This window comes from Podarcis erhardii, assembly GCF_964252035.2.
Source record: "Podarcis erhardii genome assembly, chromosome: 14".
Lineage (NCBI taxonomy): Eukaryota > Metazoa > Chordata > Lepidosauria > Squamata > Lacertidae > Podarcis > Podarcis erhardii.
The window spans coordinates 21,211,866-21,223,691 of record NC_138503.1 but is presented as its reverse complement, the minus strand read 5'-3'; the positions used below and the strand labels follow the sequence as shown (position 1 = coordinate 21,223,691).

Here is an 11,826-nt window from a genome sequence, read left to right as displayed (position 1 = left end):
TTGTCATGATAGACCTGCCAGCTTCATGCATCAGATGGAGACTGCTCTAATTTGCATTCTGTTAGTTTTAATGGTGCCCAATATTCCTTTTTAATTTTTAATTTTTGGAATGTTTATTTTTGGAATGTTTTGCAAAGGTATGAGGAAGCAATTTTGTGGAGGACAGTGGGAGAGTGCTGTAGTGCTCATGCCCAGCTTGTGGGCTTCCTAGAGGCATCTATATGGTTGGCCATAATAATAATTTATTACTTATACCCTGCCCATCTGGGTTGGGTTTCCCCAGTCACTCTGGGCGGCTCCCAACGGAACATTAAAACACGATAAAATATCAAACATTAAAAACTTCCCTAAACAGGGCTGCCTTCGGATGTCTTCTAAAAGTCAGATAGTTGTTTATTTCCTTGACATCTAATGGGAAAGTGTTCCACAGGGCAGGCGCGCCACTACTGAGAAGGCCCTGTGCCTGGTTCCCTGTAACCTCACTTCTTGCAGTGAGGGAACTGCCAGAAGGCCCTCGGAGCTGGACCTTAGTGTCCAGGCTGAGCGATGGGGGTAGAGACACTCCTTCAGGTATACTGGGCCAAGGCCGTTTAGGGCTTTAAAGGTCAGTACCAACACTTTGAAATTATGCTCGGAAACGTACATGGGAAAAGAATGCTGTGCTAGATGGTCCCTTGGCCTGATCCAGCACAGCTCTTCATATGTCCCTATGACTGAAACAATAGGAATGGTATTATCTAAAAATAAATATCCTCAGGGGATTGACCTGTTTGCAGCAGACTCTCAAGTAGTATCTAATCTGAAATCTCTGGGTGGCTAACTCAAGTCCTAAAAACAGCAAACGAGACACAATAAGGAGGGGAGGAGAAAGAGGTTTTTGCAATGAACCCTCCACAGTGGCTCTGTAGCACCCTGCTTGTGGTTAACGCTTAGCTGGAATGAAATATTCAACGCAGCAATAGAGAAATTAAAATAGTAATTTATTTGTCAGACAAATAAATAAGAGGCACAGTGGTACATGGTTACCAAGCTCTGGCCTGCCCTCCTGCCATTCTGGCCAGCACTTATATTCCCTTAATCCAGCCCCCTTTGCTCCTCCTGTGGCTGCCTCTGTCCAATCAGCCTGGTTGAAATTCCTATTGGCTGTTTGCTAGAACCAATCACAAAAGATACACCCACAAAAGATACACCCACTTCCTTGCCCTTATAAGGGAGACAAAGAGCTATATATATGACATATAAGTAATAATATATCTTACATGGAATCTTAATTACCAGCTCACCTCTTGCCCTCCTTGCCCTATTGCCTTCTAAAACAAATGTTTAATCTTACATTTTTATGTTCAACAGATGTCAAGGATCTTGAGTTTCACATCAACATTGAAAGATTTCCTTCATTTAAGGTTTCTAAACAAATGCCTGACAACTATATATCAAGACTGCTTGGATGGCGTCTTCTGTCTGGCAGGGGGGCTAGGCTGGTGGCTGACTTAATTTCAGGATAAATACAACTCTTACAACCATATGAAATAAGAATCTAGCATTCCTTAAATCCTTTGCATAATTACATTTAAGCCAATATATTTAAGCTAATATATTTCATACATTTATCATAGGTAGCCTCTTAAAAGAATAAAGCTTTTCAAAGTAAAAAGGAAGAAACTCAGTAAAACACAGCTTTTAAAAGAAGCCTCTTCAGTGTACACCTCCCCCTTTCCAGCCTCAAAATAAAATAGGAAGAAGCTGCTTCTTCTGCCAAGCCAGTTGCCTTTCCAACATTTAACACATTTTAACCTTTTTAACTCTCTCAGTTTAAGAAACAGCTTTAGAAGAGACTTTTCAAAAATGTTCTCTTTTTCTGTCAGCTAAATGTTTTTTTCCCATTTGCTCCTGGCCTTTCAACCTTAGAAAGAAGATCTGGCTCATTTTACTGGGAGGCACATTAGTATTATCTTACCCCATTCCTAATGGTGTTTTTTCAGCCTTGGGGCAGCATATGTAATTCTCCCTTTTTATGACTTTGAGAATTGTTTTTCTACTATAAATCAATGGGGCCCTCTTGTCTTAGGAAAATGGCCAAGGTTTTCTCTGCCTGGCATGAAACATTTGAAAATCCTTTTTAAGCTCATTTTTAAATACAAGCCTTGATTGAAATATATAGAAGCTTTGATAAAAATGCAGGCTTATGGTTAGGTGCCTCAGCTCCTTAACCTTTTAAGGTGTGTTGGCTGGAATAGTAATGAGGACTAGCTGAATGAATATTAGGTGCTTACAGGTATTAGACCTTCCAATAGTGTAGCCCGGTTAGCTTGCTGCAGCAAAACCAACAAAGGATATTTGTAGCACCTTAAAAGATTAAGCCTAGAACCTGGTGAACTGGTCTGTAGGGCAAGCATAGCCCCCTGAGGGTGTTGGACTGCAGCCCCAGCTAGCATGGCCAATGGTTAGGGATGGTGGAGGTTTAAGGCAGTACCTGATGGGGCCCACATTGGCTCCCGTTGCTCTGTGCTGTAAGAGCATATGCTTAAGCACAAATTTCTCTCCATGCAGGTGCCCTGCAAATTATAAATTTTATGGCTTCCTCTCCAGTGTGTGCCAGGAAGTGAACTTCTGCAAAAATGCTGTGTTCTCTGCAAGAGTTTCCTCTCCCTTCAATAGAACCACAGTTCCCTTACACCCTTTAAACTGGGTTCGAAAATGGTTTAACCTTGCAGTGTAGACATGCCCTATGGTGCAACGCAAAACACTTTGTTTATAGGAAGAACAGTGGCGAAGAACCTCAGTCCCAGGGGCTAAATGCGGCCCTCCAGGCCCCTGTCTCTGGCCCTTGGGACTTTCTGCCGGCTACACCTCCTCCTTAGCCACCCTGCTCACTGACACAGCTTTTCACCTTCTTTGAGTGCTTTGAACCCTGATAATTTCTCTTGCATGCCTGGGGTGCAGGTTAGAGAGGAGTGCAAATAGAAAGTAGCCCATGGTCCACAGACAAAATTTGCATTAATTACTTGTCCACTTTTGTCTTTGGCCTTGTCTACTACACTGGCATGTGGCCCTCGAATGGTTGTCCAGAGGGGAACGTGGCCCCCCTTTGGGCCGGAGAAAGGTCCCCCCACTTCTGCTTTAGGGGGACCTGTGTTTTGTGCTCATTGTCCGATAGGTGGCGGTCATGGAACCGATTTGAGTTCCATGCAAGCGCAAAGGGAAGAATAGCTTTTCTCCCATGTCCTCTTTCAAAGTCTCTGCTTTCCACGCAGGCGCACGGCGTTGGAGAGCAGCCAGCCAGCCTGCCTGCCTGCCTGCCTGCTTGCTCGTTGCGGGAGGGGGCAGCCCAGAGCGCTCGGGTCCCGGACAGAGCCACACAGCCACCACGCAGCAGCAGCGGGCGGTGTGTGAGCGGCCATTTCCCCCCGCGGCTGCCCATCGTGGATGCTTGGAGGGCCCCCCCTCCAATTCTCTTCCTGCGGCCGAAGAGGGAAACTTCCTCGGCGGGCGAGTCTCGTGGTGAGCGGAGAAACTTTCCTGCTTCTTGTTTGTTCTTCGCCTTTGCTGGTTTGGGGAGCCCGCGATGCAGCGGCTGCACAGGATCGGGGATCGCGATCTTCCTCTGCGCTTTTTTTATAAAAAAAAACTGCTGTAGGGGGAAAGTGTGCCCATTCAATCTTGGCCAGGCCGAGCTTTTTCCTTGCGGTTGGGGGTTTAGGATCGGGCGCGCACGGTGGCAAGGCTGGCGGCGCGCGCGCCTCCTTGGGAGTAAGTCCCCTGGAACTTGTCGCGCGGTGGTTTTTAATCCGAGTCAATGATCGGTGCGCTTCCACGTGCAAATAATGGCAACAGGTTCCTTTGCTCGTCGGCCGGCTCTTGCACTTCGAGAGAAATCGCGCGGGGGGGGGGGGGTTCTCCATATTCCGCCTTGCGTGAAGCAAGCCTCTTCTCCCCCCCCCCCCTCCCGGCCGCTTTGTGGGTGTGTTAGCAAAGATGGGATCCAGAAAGGGGGTAGATGCCACTTTAAAAGGTGATATTGGGAGAAGTGGGGGGTAAGTTTTGACTTTTTAAAAGCATTTCTAAAGTCTGATATTTTACAGATGGCCTCTGGGTGGCGGGGGGCTGATCATGGATCCCCTGCAAAGATTTGGGGGTGGGTAGAAAGGAAGAGGGAGGAGGAAGGGGCGTCTGTGCTTGCTGCTCTTCCTCTAAGGGGAGGGGGCTTGTTTGGCGGGGGTGTGTGTGTTGATTCCCCCTTGCAAAAGCCCCCCCTCCAGCTCGCTTTTACGCTATCTACTTCGAAGGGAGAGCCCCCTCCTCAATTTAAACGTGGCTTTATTCCAGACCAGGCAAAGTTGCAAATCTTAGAAGGGAGGGGGGCGCTTGGGGGAGGTCGGTGTGAAGGTTTGCAAGTGGCGCCGGAGGAGGAGAAGACTCATTTTCTCCCCAACTCTTTAAAATGGTTTTGCAATGCGGGTGGGGGATTCTTCCTCCACGCCCACCCCCCAAACAACTTCCTTCTCTTTCTGCACATTCTTCAGTATTTGAGAATGTTGTAGGGAGGAGAGAATGGGACTTTTAACTGCATGGAAGCTGTTTTTTTTTTCTTTTCTTCCAAAGTTCCTCTCGGGTTGCGTGTGGTGGTCTAATCTCTGGCATTTTGGGTGATCGGACTTGGTAGAGGCCAGGAATGGGATGTGATCTGTGCTATGGCGCTGAGGGGCCCCGCTGCCTCCCACTGCCGCTATGTCTGCCGGCCTTTTGCGCTTTAAGAGACATACTGTGCGTGAGCCTGTTGAATTCCACTGTATGGGGGGGGGGGTTTGGGGGGCTAGGCTGTTGCACACACGAGACATTTAAACCCCATTCTCACCCCCGCCTTCCAGAACCTGGGGGATGTATAGTTTAAGGGGTGCTGCGAATTGTACCCCTGGAAGGGGTAAACTACAGTTCCCATGATTTTCTGCAGAGAGAGGCTTTGCTTTAAAGGCATGGTGTGTTCGCAAAAAAGCAGGAATATCTTGGGAGATTTAAGTGCTGTGGGTTGGGGGGAGGTCCTGGATGTCTGAAGGCCCCCCTCCTCTCCCTCCCAGCTCAGTTTTTCTCTCCCCCCCCCCCACTTCCAAGGGTGTCCTATAAAGTCATTGTGTTCCTTCTCTCCTCTCCACCCCTCCCCTTCCAAATGTTTTTCTGTCTAATAGGCTGTATCCAACTTTCTGGTGTTTTGTAACATCTGGGCCTTAAAACGGAGCTTCATTTGAGCAGGCAACACTGTAATTTCTCAAGTAGTACTTTAAAATGTTGAAAGCGTGATTGAGAGAAACTTTAAAAAACACACACAAAACCCAATGCCTTCTTTTTTGGGGGGGGGGAGAGGCGATTACAAAGGACTAATTGTGGTGAGGTTTCCATTCCTTTTCCACCTACCTTGCAACTTTTCACTCTGATTTTTGATTACAGTATTGTCCCCTTGCCCCCAATTCTGGTTGGGATTGTGATCGTTCCTCCATATTCAGGCTAATTTGCAAGTTCCCCCCTAGAGTTCTTATTGAAGGCCATCGGTTATAGCGCACACATACTTTCTCTTACCATTATTTTGTTTTTCATTAATGTACTTGAGACTCTGGGTGGTTTCTAAGCAGTTTGCAAAAAAAAATGAAAATGAACTGCAAAGCATTGGTAAAAATCCCAAATTGTTAAAAAGCACATCTAAATTTGAAATACACAACGAAGCAACCCCATCAAAATATAAACCACCATGATTAAAAATGATTTTTAATTTTGATCCACTTGGTATTCTGGATAAGAGGAAGGGGAAGGTCTGGTGGAGAGTTGCCTTATTAAATGTGGACAGCATAAAGTTTTTTGGGAAAACTTCTTGAGCAGAAAGCACATGCATCCCATGTTGTGGATGAATAGCTGGCGGAAAGGTTTAATAGGAAATTACTGAATGCTGTGCAGTACATTTCATTGGTCTGCTATGAGCTTGTTCATTCAGCATTTGTTCTGTTTTGTTTGCTCAAAGCTCACATGGTGGTTGGATTATGTCCAGTCTTTATTGAGCATTTGTTCTGATTTGTTTATGGGCTGTATGACAATGAGCATATATACTGATACTTCTGTTCATAAGTTCTCTGTTGAGCGTGTATTTGTTCATTCACCCCACACTTTAAATGCCTTTTCTCCATCACTTTCCGAACCACAAAAAGTTTGGTGTTTAAAAGTGGATTTGTTGTGCTGGGGCAACAGTAATGCTACAATCCACTTTATTTGTTCAAATGTACGTTGACAGTCTGTCAATATTTTGAGGGAGAGATTTAGACACAATCTGGAGACGCTGAGAGTACGCCTTGATGGAATACTGAAATTATTTACAGTACATTCAAGTGTTTTTCTGTAATAACAATAATGTTTTATGCCCTGTGTTTTCTTCCTACCTTCTCTACTGGTTATCGACACGCACACACATATATAATATAATTCAGGACATGTCCAAAGTCCAATTTACAGCTATTTTGCGTTTTCTCCTTTCACATCTGCTAGTAGATGTTCCCTTTATCTTCCTAAAGCTTTTGTGTGTTGTCAGTGAATCCATGTTTTTATTTGTATAAACAGAAGTTTGCTTTGATTTTTTACACACAAAATGTTCATTAATGGCACCTTATTATCATTTTAGGTTATTATAATTATTATTAATACTTGAGTCTGGAGCCGCCCTGCCCATGAGGCGAGATGAGGTGGCTGCCTCAGGCGGCACTTTCCCAGGAGGCAGCATCCAATTCCACCACCCAGTCTCCCAGTCTCCCCAGCATCTTGGGGCAGAGAGGCACTGGGTGGCAAAGTTCTGCAGAACTCCTCCCCTCCTGCCGATTTGGGAAGAGGGCAGGTGTTCTGCCACCCAGCTTTGCTGCCTGGTGGGATGGGGGAGATCTTTCCCTCCTGCCCGACCTTGCGGTGGGGCTTTGTATTCTGAGTCAGCCAGAATTGGCCTGGGTGGTGGCTCTCTCCAGTGCCTGATCTCTAGTTTAGCCTCTTGAAGCTGTTTTGCAGACTTAACTATGTGAAGTTGAAGGAATGGGTGGGGCGCTTCTAGTAGTTCATGTTGTTGTCCTAATGTGCGTGGGAGATTTTAATCTTGCAGCATAATCAGTACATGTTTTTCCCCCAGTCTGTGCAAAGTGGATGTATGTATGTTTGTTTATTTACCCTTTATTAAAAAGGAATGCTCCCCCCTCCCCGGTGAAGAGCCTGGGTTAGAGGTGTATGAAATGTGCCTCTAAAATCTCAGCTTCAATTCTAGGTTTTCTACTTCCGTTCTACAAAGTGAGTGCCATGAGGAAGGCTGTGTACACACTATATCTTTATAGCACATTTGAAGCACATTCTTCCTCAAAGAATTTGGGTTACTGTAGTTGAGGGTTTTGAGCTAGTTGAGATTCCTGCATTGCAGGGGGGTGGGCTCGATGACGCTTGAGTCCCTTCCGACTCTATTGTTACTGAGAATTGAAACTATGAAGGCAAGAACTAGTCCAGAATTCTTTGAGGGAAGGAATGTGTTTTGAAGGTATAATGGGTATACAGTCAAAGACTTTGGCCTGGTTTGCCAGAGGTGGGGAACCTTTTTCATCCCGGGGGCTGGATTCCCTTCTGTCCAACCACCTGGGGGCCACATGCCAGGGTGGGTGGACATGAATTTTACCTTCGCACAGTAGGTTAGTTTTGTGTACCTGTCTCATCCTCCATTGATGCAAGCAGTGCATTGGAAAGGACACTTCATTGGGAGCAACAATTCAGAGGTCTTGCCTCGTTGTCCGAAGGTGGGTTTGTGGTTTGTTCCCTTCCATAAAAATCACAAGCTGCAGCCAAGTTTGGTTTTTGGTTTGCCACTTATGGTTCATTGTGTGTGGGGAACAAACCATGAATCTCGAGGAGACATGCGGGATTACTAAAAGCATTTGTTACCTCTCTCCTCAGCCGAAAAGGCTCCCAGAATGTGGCTTGCTCACAGTCAATTAAAACATGGTTGTCCCAGCCACAGGCTTACATACAATCTTAAAAAACAACACCACCGTGGCACACAAGGTGAAAGGGAAGGAAGGGGGAAATCAAACTTGGACACCAATTTCTAATCGGTTATAATGACCAGCTGACACAGCTCAAGGGTAGGCGGTGACGGTTGGAGCTGGCCTTTTCTGATGGAGTGAGAGCCCTGCTTCCCATCTCTCCCACTAAGCCCGTCTGATGAAATGGCTGCTCCCAGATGACAGGGGAAGGAGAGCAGTTGCTCCCAGTGTGTGGTGGCGAGGAGCCAGTTTTTGAGCCGCATGCACCAGCAGGCTGCCCATTTGCTTAAAGCACAACTGTGGCTTATTTAATGTGACTTCCAATACAGCCATTTTGATGCAGTAGTAGGACTTGGGGGTGGGTATATGACTTACAAAGCACTCCACCAGAGGCAAGTAAAAACCCTTCCTTGGTTTTTTTTTAAGTGCTAGTGCCATTTTTAATTTTTTTTTATTTTTAAAAAGCTTATGTGTCATTCCCATTCATTTCAGTATGGGAAGTGGTGGATAACGTCCTGTGAGTCAACGTTTGTCTCCCTCTCTGTGACTCCGAACAGCGACCCAAAATCTGCCACTTGAGACGGACACATCATCTTGATGCCTTGAGGCAGAACCTCCTCAGTTTCCATGAATTAGTGTTGAGAGAATTTCTTTTTTTATTTTTCTGCTTTCTCCACCCGGACGAAGGCATTTATGGACCCCTGTACATAATGAATCACATTATTGATATGCTATTGTGATCCTTGTGGTCCCTGCAGATGATTGGTATTAGATGCTACGGAGGAAAGTAGAATGACTGCATGTTGCTCCACTCCCGGTCATTAATACTTCATTCCTTTTCGAATATTCCAGATGATAATTTTGAGAGGAGGCGAACTACTGGGAAAACAAATTTAAAAATTAATTTAATTTAAATATTTCTGCCTTGTCCTGTATTGCTAGACCATGGGATGGGTTCATAAAAGCAGCGCATGTTAATATAACTTGACATCAAAACTGAACCTGTCAGCAATAAAATAAGTCCAAAGGCAAATCATAATATTAACTGTATCATTGGCCTATCTGAAATACCTCCATAAACAACCAGGGGTTTGATGCAAAAAAGGAAGCCACTATGATCATGTCAGGCCTCCTCTTTGCCCCTAGAGTAGGATATAAATGCCACCCCCTTTTTATCGCCACAACAATTCTATGAGGTAGGTTCAACTGATTTCTCACAATGTAACATGTTGATCTTCAGGGATTATAGAGATTTGAACTAGGTTGCATCCTCACAATGCATACACCATACGCTTCTTAGCATGGTTTGAGTCTATCCCTCTTCCCAGGCAACCCTGGAAATTGTAACTCTGGGAGGGGATTAGGGGGTTCCTAACAATTCCCAGCCAACAAAGTACAGCTCCCAGGATTCTTTGAGGGAAGTCATGACTGTTTAAGTGGTATAACAGTGCTTTAAATGTATGATGCAGATGTGATACCAGCCTGAGTCCAATGTCTTCTCCACTACAGGTGCATTTTTCAGACATTGGGAGTCTTGCATTCATTTTCCTGGTTGTAACGCTAGCGCTTCTTTCCTTTTACACTACATTGCCTGTTGTTTTAAGGAACTCTGGCTTTTGATACATATAATGCTATGTTGCACTAAATTTCATTCACACCAATGGTGTGTCATTGGACATGGACTTTATAGGTGTGCATGTTTCTGTTCCCTCATGAAAACTGTGGGAAAACAACTGTACGCCAGAATACCACTCCAAATTTCATCACATTATATCATCCATGAAATCCATGGGAAAGTTAAAGCGTAGAAAACTCCTGCGATTTTCCAGGTTAGGAAGTTGCAATTGAGATTTTCCTGGAAGCAATTAACATGGAGATCAGCATTACGCTTCCCTTATATGTTACTCGATTTCCAGAAGTGGGTGTTGCATTGAGTGAAATCTGAAATAAAACATTAAAATCTATGGATATGGAAACGTTTGGGGATATGGAATAAAGTTGTGTTTGGATGCAGCCTCCATTATGCATTAGGATGGCTCTAGGAAGGGTGTCAACAAGATTCGGCACCTCTTTATCTAGAAGAAAAAGCCCTGCCTCCCTCAGAGGACACCAGGCTTGTATTCCACCAGTTACCCCCCAGCTGTCCTTGCATTCTCCTCCCAACCCTGGTCTCCAAGGCCAAAAGCTGCAGTTAGGGCTTGGTATCTTAGCAACAGCCCTGCTCTTGAGTTTTTTTGGGCCAGGTGGCTGCAGCTGTCCCAAGCCTGGAACAGCTACTTCCTGTTACGCGCTCTAGTTTTGCAGCGGTATTGACAGCGGAATTTTAAACACCGGGGTTTTGGCCAGAAGCAAACATTAAAAGGCGCAAGGAGATAGGATAATAATATATTAAGGATGGAATAACAAATAAAGTGAATAACGCAACAATAACAAAAATAATAGTGGGGAAAGAAGATCGCACACAGGTGAAGGAAAGTACTGGGCTGAGGGGGAGGGAGGGGGAGGGATTAATTGAAATTGTTAAAGATTGGTATAGGATTTAAGAGTTTTTTATTTTTTTTATTTTTTATAAAATATTTTTTATTTTATTTTTATAAAGATTCTATAAAGAAAGCAGAAAGAAATATCAAGTAAAGGTATCGGAGAGGAGAACAGTGTAAATGAAAACATGAGACTTATGGTTTTGTTACATATGATTTTATTTTGGAGTTGTCTGCTTATTTTGGAGTTTTTTGTTGAAAAGAATGTATATTATGTGAATGAAATAATAAAGGATTTGAAGGGGGGGAACATGGGATCTGTGGTGCTCTGAGCATCAAAAGGTACTCTGAGAATGCTTTTGTGGCGTCACCACACGTCCGCTCATTTATTGTGGCACTTATCTGAAGTCATTTTACTGTGGTTTCCGGGTAGCCTCCTTACAATCGTTTTCTAGCCCTTGGCATCTTAAATGTGAATCTGGGAGATGGTTGTTTTTTAAAACATTGCCCATGTGAGGATCCCATGCTTGGGGTTGTTGGCACCTGTGTGTCAAAATGTTAGCAGGTGGCATTGCATATTTATGGATCCCTGATGTGCTGATCTTGAATGTGCAAGGTTTTTCCTAATTAACATTCCCAAGTGTTAAGAGAGAATAGATTGCAGGCCATGTTGCTCAGCTCTACTATGATAGCAAGTTGCCTGGCAATATGATTCAGGATTTTAAAAAGCACCTGGCTCCTAGCAGTTAATAGCAATGGTGGAACTATGTGTGACCAGAAACACTGCCTACCACATAAGAGTTAATAATTTAGTGTGGCAGTGCTCACACTTTGAAATTCCCTGCCTATTATTTTGAGACCTAAAAACCATAAGGCTATGTTGACACGTGTTTTTAACCTGGCTTTTAGATTATCATCGATTTTAATTATTTTTTGAATGTTCTAAATACTTGTTTTTAACTGTGTTCTGTTGAGAATTCCATTCTATTCTCTTTTTTTTTTGTAAACTGCTTTGAGGCTTTTTAAAAACGATAAATGTTACAAAATATGTAAATTGCAAAGTGTTCCATTCTCAGAGTTGTCAAAGCAATTAGGGCTGACTTCAGGCTTGTGGGATCTACTTAGTTTGCTACTAGAAGCTCAAGATCTGCCAAGCGCGGTCAGGTGCCAAAGCCCTCTAGAGACATTTCTTTAAAGCAGGGTTGGATGAACCCCAAGCCCAGGGGTCAAATGTGGCCCTCCAGACTTTTCTGTTTGACCCTTCGAACCCTCCCCATCTCACAGCCCCTCCCCAGCTTTAA

The 11,826-nt window shown here is 44.4% G+C and overlaps 1 protein-coding gene across 5 annotated transcripts in view; it reads left to right on the top strand.

The window, feature by feature from the left end:
• The first annotated feature begins 3,324 nt into the window (after nt 1-3,324).
• The window catches only part of AKAP13 (A-kinase anchoring protein 13), a 248,683-nt gene continuing 240,181 nt past the window's right edge, over nt 3,325-11,826 (top strand). For 3 of the 5 annotated variants that reach the window (XM_081838603.1, XM_081838602.1, XM_081838600.1), the window contains exon 1: nt 3,326-3,501. The gene's annotated coding sequence lies outside the window, so the exon portion shown is untranslated. Of the gene's footprint in view, nt 3,502-11,826 lie in introns of all 5 variants that reach the window. The other 2 variants (XM_081838601.1, XM_081838604.1) reach the window with 2 other exon arrangements.